Consider the following 19353-nt stretch of genomic DNA (forward strand, 5'->3'; position numbering starts at 1 on the left):
GTTCACAGTGACTCTAAGTAATATTTTTTCTCTATTTCATTTATTAGATAGGAAACTTGTTGCACTATACAAGAAGAAGAAAGCAGAATATGATTTTTCTCTTATGAGAAACACAGGATATAAATTAAGGAGCAAAATAAAAGAGAGACTGTAGGGAACAGAGAGGCAGACCTCAGAAAGGGAAGGAAATTTGGGACAAACAAGGCATTGTGACTGAAAAAAAGTCAAGAACTCAGTTCTCCAAAATGTAACTATTATGAATCAAACATACATGCAGACTGCTATCTTCACAAAAGTGATTGTTTTCCTTTCTTTTTGTTTTTTCAGAAAGTCCAGGCTAGTGACAAGGATATAGTGTTAAACTGCTGTAATCAAGAACTTGCATTTAAGGAAACTTCGCTCTAATTGGAATTTTCTGCAGGGCCTCCTTGACGTCTTTATTTCTTAAGCTGCAGATCAAGAGATTCAACATGGGGATGACCATGGTGTAGAACACTGACACCATTTTGTCCCACTTCAGGGCATAGCTAGAGCTGGGCCACTAGTAGATGAAGAGGATGGAACTGTAGTACAGGGTGAGAGCTGCCAGTGGGGAGCCACACGTTGAGAAGACCTTGAGGCGTCCAGGGCAGAATGGATCTCCAGGATGGCCAGGAGGATGGAAATGTAGGAGGCCAGGATGAGTACGGCAGGGGCAGTGATGTTGGAGGTCAGGATGAAGTACATCGCAGCCTGGTAGCTTGCCTCTACGTCACGTGCCAACTTGACAAGTGGGGGCAGGTTGCAGAAGAAATCATCGATGACTGTCACCACAGAAGCTCAGGATGAAAGTCTCACTGCTGCTGATAGTGGAGTTTACAAAGCCACCCAAGTAGGAAGTTGTAACAAGACTGACACGTAATTTTGGGGACATGGCTTGGAAATAAAGCAGGGCGTTGGTGATGGCCACATCGTGTCATAGGCCATGGCAGCTAGTAGTTAGCACACAGTGTAGGCCAGTCCAGCAAAGAAGAACTGGGCCACTCAGCCGGCAAAGGAGAACTGTTTGTTGTCAGAGACACAGGTCATCAGGATTTTAGCGGCATAGACAGAAGCATACCAGAGGTCCAGGAAGGATAGGTTTCCAATAAAGAAGTACATGGGTTGTGGAGTTGAGACTCAGTACAGATCAGGGGGGACATCAGGGTGAGATTCCCCAAGAGGCTGAGAAGATAAATGATAAGATGAAAAAGCATCAGCAGGAGCCCCATTCTGTGAACCCTAAAATGATGAACTCCTGTACCTCGGTGGAATTTCTCTTGCCTCTGATTGTGGTTGTCAGAGATCTTTTCTATGAAGAGATTAGAACACACAGCCTGATTTAAGGTATGGCGGTAGGTTGTCCCCACTTTGTCATTCTGTATAATGGAAAATACCCAGGTGATTCATTGAGGCTGTTTACTATGAGATGTGTCTATGCTGAATTGAGCATAATTCCTTTTTGATAGGCAAGAAGCCAGTCCTGAGTTAACTCAGAAGTGCACTATAAAACACGTAACAGTGAGTGTCACCTATCAGTCCAATTTCTCCTCCATTTTGATGAAATGGAGCCTTGTGCATGATCTAATTTTTAAAAATTCTTTAACATTTGAAGACATTTATTGGCACAATTCAGAAATAACTTCTAGGAAAAATCACTTTAGCTTTTCCTGTTATTTGATTAAGAGATAGTGATCTCTTGACCTAGATGAAAAGTATTCTGGAAATAAGGCCGGCCAAAGCACTGTTAACTCTGAGTCTAATGTACTTTAAATACAGAGGACTTCTGAAATTAAAGCAGTTGATGGCAAAATTTGACAAGAATGCAACTTTCTTTTGGTGGTTTACTCTTCCAAGGCAACCAAGGAATGCTTTACAAGTCTGTGCTAGCAATCTTTCCTCTGTGGTTGCTGACTATCTTCCTTGGGCTTCTGCAGCACTACATCCACACGCAAATATCAGCAGATCTTATCCTGGTAATGCTGAGTGATTTGTACTCTCTTACACAAAACACGTACAGTCTGTCTACAGCCATCAAAGCACACACATCACTAGGTTTTGTTACCCTAAAACAGTAAGCCTGAATGCTGGAAGACTGGGAACATGGCCTCCTGCACTGAACTAGGACAGGCTGAGAAAATTCATTAAACACTAACTGAATTAAAGCAGGTTTATTGGCAAGAGTTATCCTTATTCTGTGCCATTATAGGAGGTATAGTTCTTCCCTGTATATCACACTTACTCAGGGATCTGCTGACTTGAGATCTTTTCCCTTTTATTTTCTCTTTCCTGATATTTATTCTGGTTTTGATGAGTATATATTAAATATACATAGTAAGGAACTTTGTGTAATGTTTCAGCAGATACCTAAAATGTATGCTATTCAAATTCAACCTCCCTCTGTACAACCTGTCTCTCCCCAATCTCTTCAAGTCACTGTATTAAATTCAGGTCAATTTGTTTTTAACTTTCACATATGAGAGAAAATTTGCAATATTTGTGTTTCTGTATTTGGATTATTTCATTTAATGTTGTTATTGCTCTAATTTGTCAATTTTGCTGAAAACTGACAGAATTTCATTTTTTTTAAAGAGAAAAACAAAACTAAACGAAGCAAGACAGTAAAAGGCTAGAAGTAATACAGAATTTCAAGAGAAAAAAAATATACAGTAAGAGTTCACCAGTTAATAGATCACACATTGTCATCTTTCAAACAGCTGTCCAGATTACAAAATTAAAGCACACAAAGTGGAGATTAATACAGTGAGATTGCAGTCAGTTCTGTTCAATGATCCAAGAAAAGCTCAGCAATATTGTTCTCCATCCTACACATTTAAATAGACTTGCAGTTATATCCTTTAGATCACTTTCCTTCCTCTCTTTTTTATGCTAACAATCACACATTTTAGTTTCCATTACTTCCACAGTTTTTTTTAACTTTTCTTTGAAGAGGAAAAGAAAAAAGATTTTAAAAAGGCCAAAAACCAAAAAACAAAACAAGACGGACCAAAGAAAACCCCAATGTGACAAAGCAAAACAGAGTCAGTTAGATCAGGAGGATGGACATAGCATAAAATGAAACAAAAGTGGGGGGGATTACTAGGTGATCAACAATGGTTACCATTATGCCTCTTGTTGTCCTAAAAAGAGTAGCCTAAATCAGCTAGTATAAAAGAACTGAACAAAACTGTACATAAGACCAATAAAACCACATTGGAGAGCTTACAGGATTCCAAAGAAGATAATAGTCAAATAATAACGGGCATCATAGAATATCTGGTTGCCTTCCAAATGGTGCCTATACCCTCAAACTTGATACTATTAAGCGAAATAGAATATAATAAAATCAGTCAGAACAAGATGTGGAGGACACTACAGGGGTTCAAATCAAGTTAATAGGGAAACAAAAAAATTACTATAATCTATCGCACTATTTTTAATTTAGTTTTCCCTTAATTAAAAGATACTAAGAAATAAATTAATTTTTAAAAAAAGGAAAGAAAAAGGGGGGAGACTGAGATAAAAAAGGACATATCAATAGAACAACACCAGTCAGAACCGAAAAATTTAACCATCATTGTGTTTCACCACCAGATAGCTTGACATTAATAGTAGTTACCATAGTGACTCTTTCCTTGAAATATTTGAGTCTAACTTTGTATATTATAGCATCAATTTTATCAAGACAGTTTGAAACCATTCAAGAGAATAAAATTATTGCAGGGTATTTAGAACCAGCTAGCAGAAACCAAACATCAATTTCTATATTATCTCTTTGTCTATAAAAAGCTTGCTTATACTGTCGCATACATTAAGATATAATAAGATACATGTTAGAACCAATGGAAACAAATGAACAACAACTTGATGGGGTTTGAAAACAGGATGATATTAAATCAGCGCTAGCTATTACGCTCTTATTTTCATCAAAATAGTTATTTGTAGTATCAAAGACAATAAAATACAACCACCCAAATTAAAACCATTCCAATTAATGAGTGAAAACATTATATGGCTTCAAACTAGTGTGACTGGGAATCATGATTACCACGTACTTTCATGTAGTCTTATCATTTCTTACACTAGGGAAACTATTCAGTATTTATACAGATGAGTTTGATTTATTTCACTTACGAGTATGGTCTCGAGCTGTGTCCATTTATTTATAAATGTCTCAATGTGATTATTCTTTATAGCTGAGTAATACTCCATTGTATAAAAATACCACAACTTTTTAATCCATTCCTCAGTTGCTGGACACTTAGGTTGTTTCCAAGATCTGGCTATTACAAATTGTGCTACTATAAACATGGGTGCACATATATCACTGTGGTATGATGCTTTCAGTTCTGGGAATATGCCTAGAAGTAGAATAGCTGGGTCAAATGGAGCTTCTAGTCCCAGCTTTCTGAGAAATCTCCAGACTGACCTACACAATGGTTGCACCAGTCTACACTCCCACCAACAGTGCAGGAGAGTTCCTTTTTCCCCAGAGCCTCTCCAGCATTTGTTGGTGGTGGTTTTCTTGATCTTCGCCATTCTTTCAGGAGTGAGATGAAATCTCAGTGTGGTTCTAATTTGCATTTCTCTAATGGCTAGTGATGCTGAACATTTTTTCATGTATTTATTTGCTGTTTGTATTTCTTCATCTGAAAATTGTTTATTCATCTCCGATGCCCATTTTTGGATGGGGTCTTTGAATTTTGGGGGTCTGATTTTTTTTTAATTCTTTGTATGTTTTAGACAGAAGTCCTTTGTCTGATGGACAGTTCACTAGGATTTTTTCCCAGTTTGTGGGTTTTCTTTTCACTATGTTAGAGATTTCTTTCGATGTGCATAACTTTTTAATAAGACATGATCCCAGTTATTGACTCTGGGAAGTATTTCCTGTGTGGTTTGAGTCTTGTTCATGAATTCTCTACCTACCCCTATGTCTTCAAGATTTTTATCCAATTTGTCTTCCAATAGATTTAGTGTTTCTGTTTTAATATTTAGATCTTTGATACATTTAGATTTTATTCTAGTATATGGTGACAGGCATGGGTCTAGTTTTAGTTTTCAGCATATGGAGAGCCAGTTTTTCCAACACTATTTATTGAAGAGACTGTCATTCTTCCAGTGAACCTGTTTGGCCCCTTTATCAAAGATAAGGTGGTTGAGTGTGTTTGTAGTTGTGGTTGTATCTTCTAATCTATTCCATTGGTCTTCAGCTCTGTTTTGATTCCAGTACTATGTTGATTTTACTACAGTTGCTTTGTAGTATAACTTCAAGTCAGGGATTATGATGCCTCCTGTCTTGCCTTTGCTGCTTAGAACTGTCCTTGCTATTCTAGGTCTCTTCTCACTCCAGATGAATTTTAGGATTGATTTCTTGAGATCTATGAGGTATGTTGATGGTATTTTATTGGGATTGCATTGAATCTGTATAACAGTTTTGGGAGAATGGCCATTTTCACAATATTTATTCTTCCTATCCATGAGCAAGGGATGTCTTTCCATTTTCTGAGACCGTCTTCAATTTCATTTTTCAATGTATTATAATTTTCCCTGTATAAGTCTTTCACTTCTTTCGTGAGAGTAATTCCTAAATATTTCATTTTCTTGGTTGCTAGTGTGAAGGGAGTGGCTTCTCTTATTTCTCTCTCTGTGATTTTGTTGTTAGTGTATAGGAGTGCTATTGATTTTTGAGGATTGATTTTGTATCCAGCCACATTGATGAATTTATTTATTATATTTAGGAGTCTTTCAATGGAGTTTTGGGGGTCTTCTATGTAGAGTATCATATCATCTGCAAATAGTGATAATTTAACTTCTTCTTTTCCTATTTTTGCGCCTTTTATTTTTCTTTCATGTCTAATTGCTCTGGCTAGTATTTCCAGTACTATATTAAATAGGAGCGGTGACAGGGGACATCCTTGTCTTGTGCCTGATTTTAAAGTAAAGGCCTTCAATTTTTGGCCATTTAGTATGATACTGGCTGTTGGTTTGTCATAGATGGCCTTTATTATGTTGAGGTAAAGATCATCTATTCCAATTTTCTGTAAGGTTCTTATCATAAATGAATGTTGTATCCTATCAAAAGCTTTTTCTGCATCTATAGAAATGATCATGTGATTCTTGCTTTTGACTCTATTGATATGGTGGATTACATTTATTGATTTATGTATATTGAACCATCCCTGCATACCTGGAATGAATCCACTTGGTCATGGTGTATAATATTCTTAATGACTTGCTGCATCCTATTTGCCAATATTTTATTGAGCATCTTTACATCTGTGTTCATTAGGGAGATTGGTCTGTAGTTCTCTTTTTCAGTTGGGTCTTTCTCAGGTTTTGGTACTAGAGTAATATTTGACTTAGTAGTAATGACTTAGGAAGGATTGCTTCCCTTCCAATTTTATTGAAGAGTTTGAGGAGTGTCAGCATTAGTTCCTCTTTTTATTTCTTGTAGAATCCTGCAGTGAATCCATCTGGGCCTGGGCTCTTCTTTGTAGGTAATGACTTAATTACATTTTTTTATTTCATGAATAGAAATTGAGTTATTCAGCAGTTTTACTTCTTCTTGACCTAGCTTTGGTACTTCATATGCTTCTAGAAATCTGTCTATTTCTTCTGTGTTATCAAACCTTTGAGAATAGAGGTTTTTGATTATAGGTGTTGATGATCTTCTGTATTTCTATTGGGTCTGTAGTGATTTCACCTTTTTCATTCCTTATTGCATGAATTTGAGCTTTTTCTTCCCTTTTTAAAATAAGGTTGGCTAGGGGCTTATCAATTATATTTATTCTTTCAAAGAACCAACTCTTTGATTCATTGATTCTTTGTATTGTTTTCTTAGTCTCTATTGCATTGATTTCTGCTCTGATTTTTATTATTTCCTCTCTTCTTTTGGCTTTGGGCTTGACTTGCTCTTCTTTTTCTAGATGTTTGAGGTGTAGCATCAAATTATGTATTTGTATTTGTTCTGTTTTCCTGATGTGGGAACTCAGTGCAATAAATTTCCCTCTGAGGACAGCTTTCATTGCATCAAATTCCGGTAAGTTGTATTTGTGTCTTCATTTATTTGTAGGTATTGTTTAATTTCTTCTTTAATTTCCTCTGTGACCCACTGATTACTCAAGAGTGTGTTATTCAGTTTCCATGTGATTATGGGATTTTTGTCATTAATTATTTTATCATTAATTATTAATTTCATAGCGCTATGATCTGATAACATGCAGGGGATAATTTCAACTCTTTTGCATTTCTTTAAATATGTTCTGTGAGTTAATATATGGTTTATTTTAGAGAATGACCCATGTACTGCTGAGAAAAATGTGTATTCTATTGTTGTTGGGCAGAATACTCTGTATATGTCTATCAATTCCATTTGTTCACACGTGTGATTCAGTTCTTTTATCTCTCTGCTGATTTTCTGTCTTGTTGATCTGTTCATTGGTGTCAATGGTGTGTTAAAAATCTCCTGTTATAATTGTATTACTGCTAATTTGGTTTTTCATTTCTGGTATTACTTGTTTTATATAACTGGGTGGTTTGGAATTTGGTGCATATGTATTTAAGCTAGTTATCTCTTCCTTTTGAAGTTTTCCCCTAACCAGTATGTAGTGACCTGCTTTGTCTCTTCTGATCATTATTGGTTTGAAGTTCACATTGTCTGCAAACAGAATAGCTACCCCAGCTTTTTTTTTTTTTTTGGTTCCTGTTGCATGAAGTATTGTTTTCCATCCTTTGACTTTCAATCTGTGAGTATCCTTTTGGGTTAGATGGGTTTCTTGTAGACAGCATATGGTTGGATTTTGTTTCTTGATTTATTCTGCCAGTCTATTTCTTTTAATTAGTGCATTGAGACCATTTATGTTAATGGTTATAACTGTTATATATTGGTTTATTGGTGACATGTTATATTTCTGCTGTTGCATCTTTATCTTTCTGTTCTGTTTAATTGTCTGCTTTGTTAAGTGGCTTTTTCCTTAAGTGTATCTAGACTGTCTTTCAGTATTCTTTGCAGGATTGGCTTGGTGATCATGAATTTCTTCAGCTGTTCTTTGTTGTGGAAGTATCTTATTTCTCCATCAATTTTGAAGGACAGTTCTGCAGGGTACATCAGTCTAGGTTGGAAATCATTTTCCTTTAGGGTCTGAAATACTTCACTCCATGCTCTTCTTGCCTTTATTGTTTGTGTTGAGAAGTCTGTTGTGATTCTGATAGGTTTTCCTTTATAGGTGATCTGTCTTTTCTCTCTGACAGCTTTTAATATTCTATTCTTTTGTTCGATTTCTGGAATGGTGATTATTATATGTCTGGGTGTAGTTTTATTTTGGTTATGGCTATTTGGAGTTCTATATGCCTCATTGATCCTGTTATCAGTTTCCAATTTCATATTTGGGAAGTTTTCAGCAATTACTTCTCTAAATATCCTCTTGACATTCTTTGTATTGTCGCCTTCTTTTTCATTTATCCCTATCAACCTTATGTTGTTTTTCTTTGCATCATCTTGCAGGTGTTGAATTGTTATTTCTTGATTTCTTGTTATTTTTAAAAGATCTTTCCTTTCCTGTTCACTGGCTGCAATCTTGTCTTCAAGGTCTGAAATTCTATCTTCACATTCATTCAGGTGGTTTTTACAACTTTCAGTGGAGCTTTTGATTTCCTGTATATCTCTTTGCATCTGTTTTATATATTCTGTTTGTTTCTTATGTTGTTCATCCAGAGATTCTATCCTTTTGTGTAGTTCCTCCAATTTTTTAGCTCTGTCTTCTTTAGATATGTTCAGCATCTCCTTCATTTCTTTTATTATTTCTTCTTTTACCTGATAGATTATTTGTAGTTTGAATTCCTTCAAAGCTTCCTGGAGCTGCTTCTTTATCTGTTACTATTGTTTCAGGTATTTCAGGTATATGGCATGTATTTTCTTCTATGTACATGGCTCCTAGGCTTTCTTGGGATGGGTTGGATGTTTGAGATTGCATTTTGGTCTTTCATTTTGTCATTTTCCTATATTACTGTGTTTCAAGTGTTGTTCCAGAGTTTCCCCTGGTTGTGTTGTAAATTCACTCTTATGTCCTGGGCTCTTGGGACTCCTCTGGTAGTAGCTCCCTCCTTGGGCAGCGGAGCCCCTGGATTAAAAGAGGCTTGCCAGGCTCCTCTCAGGTAGACCTAAAGCCTCCTCAATTTGCACAGTTTCCCCTTCTGGTAGCAAAGATCCCCTGAGGGATAGAAGGCCACCTGGTGTGGTCCAGGCAATCCAAAATCCTGTTAAGTCCAGTATAGTGTGGCTGCAAGCCCATTGGACCCCCAACCCCTTAGAGCAAGGATCTCATAATCTCCCAGGGTTTGGATGTTTTTTAACAATCCAGCTTTTTGGATGGCAAAGCTCCCCAGGCTTATCGAAGGTTCCTTTATGGCCTAAGTAGGCCTCAAACCTCCTCAGCAGGACTGCTCCTTCCTCCAAGCAGTGGAAGCAGTGCTGGTGCTCTCCAGATCATAAGAAGGTCACAAGTGAGGTCAGAGCAGGTTTCAGCAGCTTGGCCTAGCTCCCTCCTTCCGGCCAGTAGCTGTGGCGTGCTCCTTGGCCAGAGGAGGTGGCAGGCGGACCTGAGTCCCCTCCGCTGAGCTAGGCCCTCTCCTTCTGGCTGGCAGCAGTCATAGGGGACCAGGTGGGAGAGGCGGCAGGCAGGGCCGAACCGGAGTCGTCTCCGCTTGGCTGGGCACTCACCTTCCGGTCCGCAGCGGTGGTAGTATGGGCCCCAGGTGGGAGAGGCGGCAGGCAGCCAGAATTTTATTATTGTTGCTGAACAGTATTCCACTGTGTATATATTCCATATTTGCTTTATGCATTCATCTATTGATGGTATCTAGGTTGGTCCTTTACCTTAGCTGTAGTGAATGGGGCCACAACAAAAGTGAGAATAATGTCCCTTTTGTGTGCTGATTTCACTTCGCTCCAGTTAAAATGGCTATTGTAAAAAATAATTTTAAAATAATGATGAAGAAAAACAAATCTTATGCGTCTTAATTTTGGTTCAGTGACATTCAGTCTGGATTTTTGAACCCCAAATCTCCAGAGAATAGATTTTAATATGTTTTCGAGGGGCTGATTTTGCAGTAGTTTGCTAAAAGAGCAGTGGTAAACTTAACCAGGAGGAGATGGGTCCCAACCTCAGTGCCCTCCTTCCTGTGAAGAATGAAGCCTGATAGGGCTGTGGCCAGCAGAGGGGAGGTACATAGTCCTGCAAAGACTTGTACTGCAACCTACCTCATTCAAAGAGAGGCTCAAACTAGGATGGCCAGAGCTCTAGATGGACAAGGATAGATTTTTTTTTTCTGGTAAGTACCAATGATAAAATTATTTTTTGCTTAAAAATACAACTTAGTCTTAGCAATTCTTTTAGAATACGGCCTTAAAACTGAGCTGGAATTAAAAAAAACCTATAAAGAATGACACAATTTCTTTACACTGGAATTGAAGAATCCACAGAGGTACATTTTTTTTTTACTTAAACATATATTGATGCTAGCACTTTGTCCAATGAAATGTTTGTACAATAAACTAAGAAGAGTACAATCAGTGACATTTGGTTTTTCCCTACATCAAGACTGTGAGTCTCCTAGGCTGTTTTCAACTAAGCATTTTCCTGGAAGCTGGGGATCATGAGACAGCAATTCCAAGTTCTGAGCTCAGCTGGCTGCTGCCTACTTAAAATAACATAATTACCTCCAGAAGTCTATTTTTGTGCCTGCCTCTATCTGTTCAACAAGACTTCATTACATCACAAATGTGAGAATAAATTTTGAAAGACCCTGTCTAATCTCTAAATTCCTTGATGTTCTGACTTGGTCCCCACCCCTCAGACACATGGATTTACCTCCCAAGGAGTTTCACCTGTGCCCATCCTGTGACTGCCCTGATGACCTGCTGTCTTCACAGTGAAAGCACCCCTAGTGGCCACGTGGGCTTAACACAAGTTGTGTCACTGCCAGCTTTACCCAAGAAACTTCAGGCAGGAATGAAAATTGCAAGAGACATTTGTTCCCCAACCTCTCTTAGTTCTTCTACAGTTTTTAAAAGTATAAATATATGAATATGAACATGACCAAACACACCTGAATATGTACACCAGTGAGTTTCCAAACAAAATGAACAGAAGCAGGCTTGGTGTGAGGCGTAAGGCACACTAAGACACTTTCCATATATTTGCAGGCAGACTGCAGAAAGGAAGAATGGTAAAGGGGAAAACCTGACATAAAGTGGAGACAGAGTTAAACCTATATCATACCCCAGGCCCACCCCCTGCTCTTTGTGGGCCACACGTATCACCAGAAAACATCTAGCAGCCCATATGTACATATATTATGGTGCAATGACCTGACAATAAACCAAAGATTCAAGCAAGATGTTACCACTCCTGACATTAACTTTGAAATCAGATCTCCCAAAGTTCCTTGTAAATAGAAGAGTGAAGTATAATGCATCATATATTAAATGGTATAAGTATGAGTACAGAGGTAGACAGATGATGATGATAGATAGATAGATAGATAGATAGATAGATAGATAAGAAGATGCCTACATAGATTTTCCTAAAGCTATTTTTCATTGCCATTCAACCATAGACTCAAAGCTTGCCATGTGTATTTTGGATACAGAAGGAGCTCATGGAATTTCTCTCCACAAGTTCTCTCATCTCCAGCAATCAAACAGCTCCCTGCATCAAGAGAATCCTTGAAGAACTAGATGCCTCTGGAACTGGATGCACTTGTCTATGGCCACACCCCCTTCACACACTCAGACTTGGTCACAGCAAAGATATCATACCTCTTAGCAATATCTCTGTCCTCCTCAAACTTTTTTTACCCAATGGCTGCACAAAGCAGTTCGGTATTTTATTAGATAGTTCTCCAGGTATATATTAATTGTAAATGTTTGACAGGATACCAAGATAGATGAATAGATGCTTTCCTATCAAGAAGTTTTATCATGAGCTAGCTATTGAAAAAGAAAAACAATTTAAATTCATGAAAATGCTAACTCTTTTTAATTTTTATGCATGTTGACATGCTCTGAGTATTAAAATGATTCCTGCTGCATAGCAGGAGGGGAAGCAGAGAGTAGAAGCTACAGAGAGCTTACAAGAATGAAGACACCTGTTAGACATATGTCTAACTGCCTATTTCCTGAAAAGCAATCCTTCCTAGAGATTCCTGGGGACACTTCAGCTTTCTTCATTAAATATAATCATAGAATAAGAGAACCTTATTCTCTTTCATGAAATAGAATTGAACCATGATTTGCTTACATTAACAATCATTTTAATTTTTTTATATTGTGATTTACTGGACTTCTACTCCCTTTGGTTAAGTAAATAGAACACTTATCCCTATGATTGTAAATAGGCACTTCCACTGAATTTGCACTGAAATTCAGATTCTGCCTCATCATCTAATGTGAAAGTTTCTTCTACTCATAGAAATCCTCTTCCCAGGGATAACAACACTGGGATATTATACAAGATTAGCGTCCTTTCGAGATGTGCTGGTGAACCTCAGATCATCACATGCTGTTCTGGTGCCAAGTAACCAGTTACGAGGCTCAGGCATCATCCTGGAATGCAGATGGGAGCAGTCAGTCATCATGCATACTCATGACACAATTAATCTAGACAAGGTTTGGTATATGAGTCTTATTTACTAATTTGATATAAAAGGAAACTGACATGGACAATTAACCTACAGAATAGTCTGAAAAAATGGAAATTTCTGAAATTATTGTAGTCCATAATAAAAATGATAAAAATAATGAAAATGAAAAGATCTCAAGTTCTAGATCTGCAATATGTTGACCCTGTAATCATTCATCAGGAAATGTCATCTTGACCAAAGGAAGAACAGTAGCACACACCTCTAGGTGGGACACAAACATGTGACCTTGGGGGCACTATATATGGTCCCTAGAACTCTCCTTGGCACTGTCTCCTGCTTGGCTTCCCTCACCTCCATGAAGTGAGAAACCTTCCTGCTTTGAAGAACATCAACCACGGACTGAACCCTCTGAAACTGCTATCCCTTCCACATGAAAAATAGGTAATAAAAGCATCATTTTAAAAAGTTGCTCTATTGATAGACAATTATACTGAGAGGAGAAAATTAATAATTACCCCAAAAGTTAGAGCAGCCTTTATTTCTACGTCTGCCCATCAATGTATGGATTTATTTAAAATAAATATGACAATTCATATGAGATTGACAGTGAGGTAGATATCAGGAGAAATTCACCTATAGGACAAAGTAATGTCTTGAGTGAGTTTATTAATGGCTAAGAGACAGAATGAAAATGGAAATAGCATGGAATGAATTCCAGATCTATAATCCACCTGTTAGACAACCAAGAGTAACATATTTAAAACCATTAAACTGAGAAATGGATAAAAAGTTGTGGTATTTTTATACAATGGAGTACTACTCAGCTATAAAGAATGATCACATTGAGATATTTATAAATAAATGGACGCAGCTTGAGACCATATGCATAAGTCAAATAAATCAAAATCACATGTGTAAATACCGAATAGTTTCCCTAGTATAAGAAATGATAAGAATACATAAAAGTATGTGGTAATCATGATTCCCAATCATGTTGGTTTGAATCCACATAACATTATCACTCATTAATTGCAATGGTTTTAACCTGGGTTGTTTGATTTTAGTGTGGGTGATAGTCCGAATAGCTCTTCTGAAGAAAACAACACATCATAAAAGCTAGTGCTGATTTAATATCATCTTGTTTTGAACTCCCATCAAGCTGTTGTACACCTGTTTCCACTGGTTTTAACATGGGATATCTTACTATATGTTACTATATGCAATAGTATAAACAAAAATTTTTATAGGCAAAGAGATAATATAGAAACCATGGTTCATTTTCTGTTAACTGGTTCTAAAAACCTTATAATTTCTTCATTCTCTTGAACAGCTTCAAACTGACTTGATATGCTTGATGCTGTAGTATACGAAGTTATACTCAAATAATTCAAGGAAGGAGGCACTATGGTGACTATTATTATGTTAGATTATCTGGGGGTGAAACACAATGATGCTTAAACTGTTCGGTTCTGACCTGTGTTGTTCTAATACAATGTCCTCTGTTACCTCAATCCCACCCTTTTTTTAAATAAAATTAATCTACGTTTTTCTTACATTTTTTTCAATTAAGGGAAAACTAAATTAAAAAATAGTGGGATATATTATAGTAACTTTTTTGTTTTCCTATTAAAGTGATATGAACCCCAGTATTGCTCTCCCCATCTTGTTCTGGCAGATTTTACTATATTCTATTTTGTTTGATAGTATCAAGTTTGAGGGTATAGGCAACCACTTTGAAGACAATAAGATTCACTAAGATGCCCATTATGGTTTGATTATTATCTTCTTTTGAAATCCTGTAAGGTCTCCAGTGTAGGTTTTATTGGTCTTGTTCTGTACTGTTTTGATCAACTCTATTATACCTGAGGATATAGGCAACTTTTTAAAAAATAGCAAGAGGCACAATGGTAATCATTTTAGATCACCTGATATTCTACTTTTGCATCATGTACTATGCCCATCCTTTTGTTCTAACCGACTCTGTTTTGTTTAGCCACATTAGATTTTATTCTCTCCAAAAAAATAATAAGAATTGTGGGAGTAAAAAAACCCAAAATATGTAAATGTTATTAAAAAGAGGAAAGGAAGGTGGTCTAAGGGATATAATTGCATGTATGTTTGAGTGTGTAGGATGGAAATCTATATTACTGAACTTTTGTTGGATCATTGATCAGCACTGTCTTCAATCTCATTGTATGAATGTTCACTTTACATGCTTTAATTTTATAATTTGGACAACTATTTCAAAGATGACAATATGTAACCTATTAACTAGTGATATCTTACTGTATTTTTTCCTTGCAATTCTGTATTATTTGTACCCTTTTACTGCTTTGTTTTTTAATTATTTATTTCCTTTCTTTTTTCTCTTTAAATAAAAAAAATGCAAAAAAATAAAAACATTAAAGCTTCATTTCATATCTATAAAAGAGTAACCTGTTAAGAGTAAATGAAGTAATAATTGTAAAGTCAAAAAGAAAAATAACTTTAAAATAAAGTTAAATTTTATATAAATTAAATTGTGTAATTTTCAACTACAATGAAAATAATGTGCACATGTGAGCAATGCATATATACATATAGAATCTCCCCGCATAAAGCTTGTAACCGAGAAGACAGTCAAGCAACTCTGAGCATCCTTAATTATAATGATGACTATTATGTGAACTGAACAGGGTGACATAAGGCTGCACTACAAGAATGACATCAGGGGGTGATTCATCTGCACAGGTCACATCTGACCTGAGGACCACAGATAACTGCAGTGAACCAGTTGGATTTGGGAGTGAAAATAGGGATTTCAGACTGCAGAGCAGTGCACTAAGAGAAGTGAAGGAAATAAGAAGTGAAGGGACCCAGAGATGTAAAGAGAGCAGTGTTAGGTTTAATGAGAAAAACTGCAAGGCTGGACCCCATGGGAATCAGGCAGCCCATCTCGGTGATTCTGAAGGGTGGTCTAAGTACAGTGGAGAGCGTTTGGTGTGTTTTACTCAGATTCAAGGTACAGTCAACTGTAATAAAAAATGTAAAATTAAAGAAATTAAAAACCTCTCCATAGTATCCAAAAAGCAGACAGCAAAGGCAGAGGCAATGTTTGAGATGACTCTTACAAATGTCCAAGTGAGATTGGCTAGCATTCAGATGGATTAATAACAAAGGGTTTGGTGAGAAGTAAACCAATCAGAGAGCTACCTGGGAAGTAAGATTTTGCTTGTCATTTTTACTGTTCATGGAAATCAGTTCTTTTCCTCTATTGAGGGTAAAATAAGACTCGTAGTGCCTGTCTAGGGTAGGATTGTGACGAATGCCAATGCTTCCTGTGTCTCTAACCTTGTCATCTTTCTTTGCATCCAGATGAGAGAGAAGCATGTCCCAGTGTGACCCAGATGGGAATCCACAAACTTCTCTAAAAATACAGGAGCACCAAGAAGGGCAGGGCCTTGCTATTTGTCACTCCAGGTACTCGGGAGAATACCAGGTGTGAATGCTGAGAGAATTAAACAAAGGTTAATGAGTGATGAATAGTCCAATAGAAAAACATAACACATACAGTTGAAATACAGGACCATCCATTACGTATGCTGAAAGAGGGAATACAAAAGCATGAAGAGATAATGTTGGGTGGGTCAATTATGAGCAATCTATTTAATTATCAAATAAACCCATGAGCTTCAAAGATTTTGATCGCAGCACACCTTATATATTCAGAGTCTACCAAAAATATGCATGCACATGTCAGGAAAATAAAAATTTATGTAAACATTTTACTACTAAATTTAGTCAGACTTCATGAGATTAAAACGAGTTAACTTTGGTCTCCACAATCACAAGAGGTGCTCAAAGTGGAGGCTATTAGCTTCTAGATATTTATTAGGCAATTTGCTCCTTAGGTAACCTTGGTTCTTGAAACTATTACTCATTCATATTCAGCTTATTGTCTAAAGACCAGCAGTGCAGTAGGTTTTCTGTGCTGTATGACATCCTCCAGGGCCCCCCACATGAGATTAACAGTATCTGTTGAAAAAATATCATATTGCTTGGTGGACTCTGTATTATTAAATATCTCTAAAAGACTGTGCTATGTGAGCTATAGCTGTCAAAATTTTTTATATCATAAATAAATCTAAATATTTTAATGTTTTATACTTCGTTAAAAACAATAATAAACTACGAGGATTTCGCTCAGTAGCATAAGTGCCTGCCTGTCAAGTGTGAGTTTGTGAGTTTGATCCCTGGTACCAAAAAACCTTCTTAAAAAGATAAAAAAACCCATTACACATTAGCATAAATAAAAGATTAACAAATTACATAACTATATGTTGAAACCAAAACATATAATGACCATAGTGATACCGGTTAATAGGTTTGCAATTTTTAAAATATCTGGCTTAATACACAATGGATGAAATTCTCACATGTCCTTGTGCATTCAGTTTACTGAGGTTGTTTTGGTTTAAATATATAAATAAACTTCATCCTGAAAGTGAACAATTAGAAAAGGAGAAAACATGTAAATAATATTTACAGATGCTTGAAATACTCTTCCATCATAAACCACCTCTCACCAAACGGTATTCACAAAATATAAAGCTTATTTCAGTAGAGCAGTTTTGGTCATATAGACCCTTCAAAGATGTCTTGGGCATCACAAATTTCCTTAGCTGCCCTCTGCACCACTGCCATGCACAGTTCCTTCAGGGAGCCTGAAGGACATTCCTTTGCCCAAGGAGAAAACTATACATTTCTGAGCCTATTACAATTCTCACGGTGACTGTCCACCATACAGTAATAATTACCAACATTTCCTGAAGAATTTTGGCCAGTGTAGCAATAAAATTATCAGGGATAAGGCATAATACTATTACACCACGACACAGGAATGTTTCACTGCCATGATAATTGAGGACTAGAAATGGTTACGCATAAATTGGGCTACGTCACACTGATAGTGATCTGTAGAGATATGTAAGGCTTGAACCTAGGTTTCCCCAACTCTAAAGCATATTTTCTCAACTACCACTTTGAATTTCAATTTAGGCAAACACTGCTCAGTAATGTCAGTTCCTGGGAAATGAATGAGAGCTAAGGCATGGATGGCCTCTGTCTTCAAGGAAAAGTAGTCTGGCAGAAAAATCAATAATTATGATCACAAAGGTAGACAAAAAATATGACAAGGGACAAAACCCCTTCCATGTTTCATGAGAATATGTGTCTCCTGTCTGTTTACCCCACAGATCAACCATAAACCACGTACATGTGTGCCAAGGCTGCATTGCCAGATTTCTAGATGCCTGCACACTGACCACGACCTTTCCTCCAGCTCCTTCCACAGCTCCATTCCAAACTCAGTAGCAGTGGTTCATGGATGAGTATTTGAGTAAGAGAAATCATTTTTAGAAATATGGATAATCCAGATCCCACTTAGCATACATGTCAAATATTCATTGAAAAATGACTACGAATAATTCATCTGATTATGCATCAATCATCAGAAACACAGCACAAAATAAGTAGAAACAGCCCTGGTCCTTGTGCTGATTTTAGTTTAGTTTGTCATAAACATGAAGTAAAGCAATTGCCTAGAGTAATTGGGAGAGGATCTATGTTTTGTCGAAGGTCACTAAGCATGTTAAGGGCTGACTCAGTATAATCAAAACTCCTTTTGGTGCATTTTGTGTGCCTCAGATGCTCCAGCACTTGGCCCTATTATCTGTACCATTACTCTAAAATTCTCATTGGTTTCTGTAACTCTACTTGGGCAGGAATGTTCAGTTTGGGCCCAGAGACCACTGGGAAGATGGAGATGGGCCTCAAGAAATTCAAGATTCCCCCAGAATGTGTCTGGGAAGTCTTATTAATGCGCTCATCTGTGGAAGAGTCAATCAGGGTGCAGGGTTCAAAGCCAATGTGTCACAGGGTTTAGATTTCCACCACCCAGTGGGAAGGATTCTAGGGATATGCTAAAAGCCTTGGAAATGAACTGTACTGATACAAACTGAGTAATAATGGGAAAATTAAACACATTTCCTCCACATGGTCTTGGATTTCTGACCTTCTAGATTTTGCTAATTAATTTAAATACTTGACAGAGGTGCATTAGTGTTGTTCATTATGCTATAATTTAAACAAAGTTGCAAGAGGAAATTTTGCTAAAATCATATGAAAATACTCCAAAAAAGAGGACGCAGGGTTATATGGATGTTTAATTGTAGATACTGTGAGTGGATAAAGGGGATAAGTTCTAAGAAAAGTTATTCCTTTCATATAAAAATTTTCAAATCAAATTACATGATTTAAACCTTGTGATATGAACAACAACTTCTAAAATAACAATATGCAAAATATGAACTACTGTTAATATTTTAATTTTTTAAATTCTGTATTGTTTCTATCCTTTTCTTGCTTTGTTTTTCTTTTAAAAGAAAAAGGAATTATGAAATAATTTCATATAAGAACAGAATGACTGTGGATCACAAGTGTGAAGAATCGCATCAGTGAAAGGGAAGATTTGTAGGACAAGTGTACGCATGCTCAAGGGTCTCACCTGGTACCGAGTGGCACAGAGGGGTGAGATTTTCCTCAAGCACAGGTGTAGTCAGTCTTTGGGCACACAGGAAAACTGCATTTCCCAGGAGCTTTGTAATTAAAGTCTGGGTCATGTGTTCACGTTCTGGCCAATCGACATGGCCAGAG

The 19353-nt window shown here is 36.9% G+C and overlaps 1 pseudogene; it reads right to left on the reverse strand.

Annotated features, from left to right (window-relative positions):
• Window positions 1-385: 385 nt before the first annotated feature.
• The window catches only part of LOC100723307 (olfactory receptor 9G19-like), an 89091-nt pseudogene continuing 70123 nt past the window's right edge, over window positions 386-19353 (reverse strand).

The sequence above is a fragment of the Cavia porcellus genome, unplaced genomic scaffold (assembly GCF_034190915.1).
Source record: "Cavia porcellus strain 051 isolate PalLab524CR breed Dunkin Hartley unplaced genomic scaffold, mCavPor4.1 scaffold_50, whole genome shotgun sequence".
NCBI lineage: Eukaryota > Metazoa > Chordata > Mammalia > Rodentia > Caviidae > Cavia > Cavia porcellus.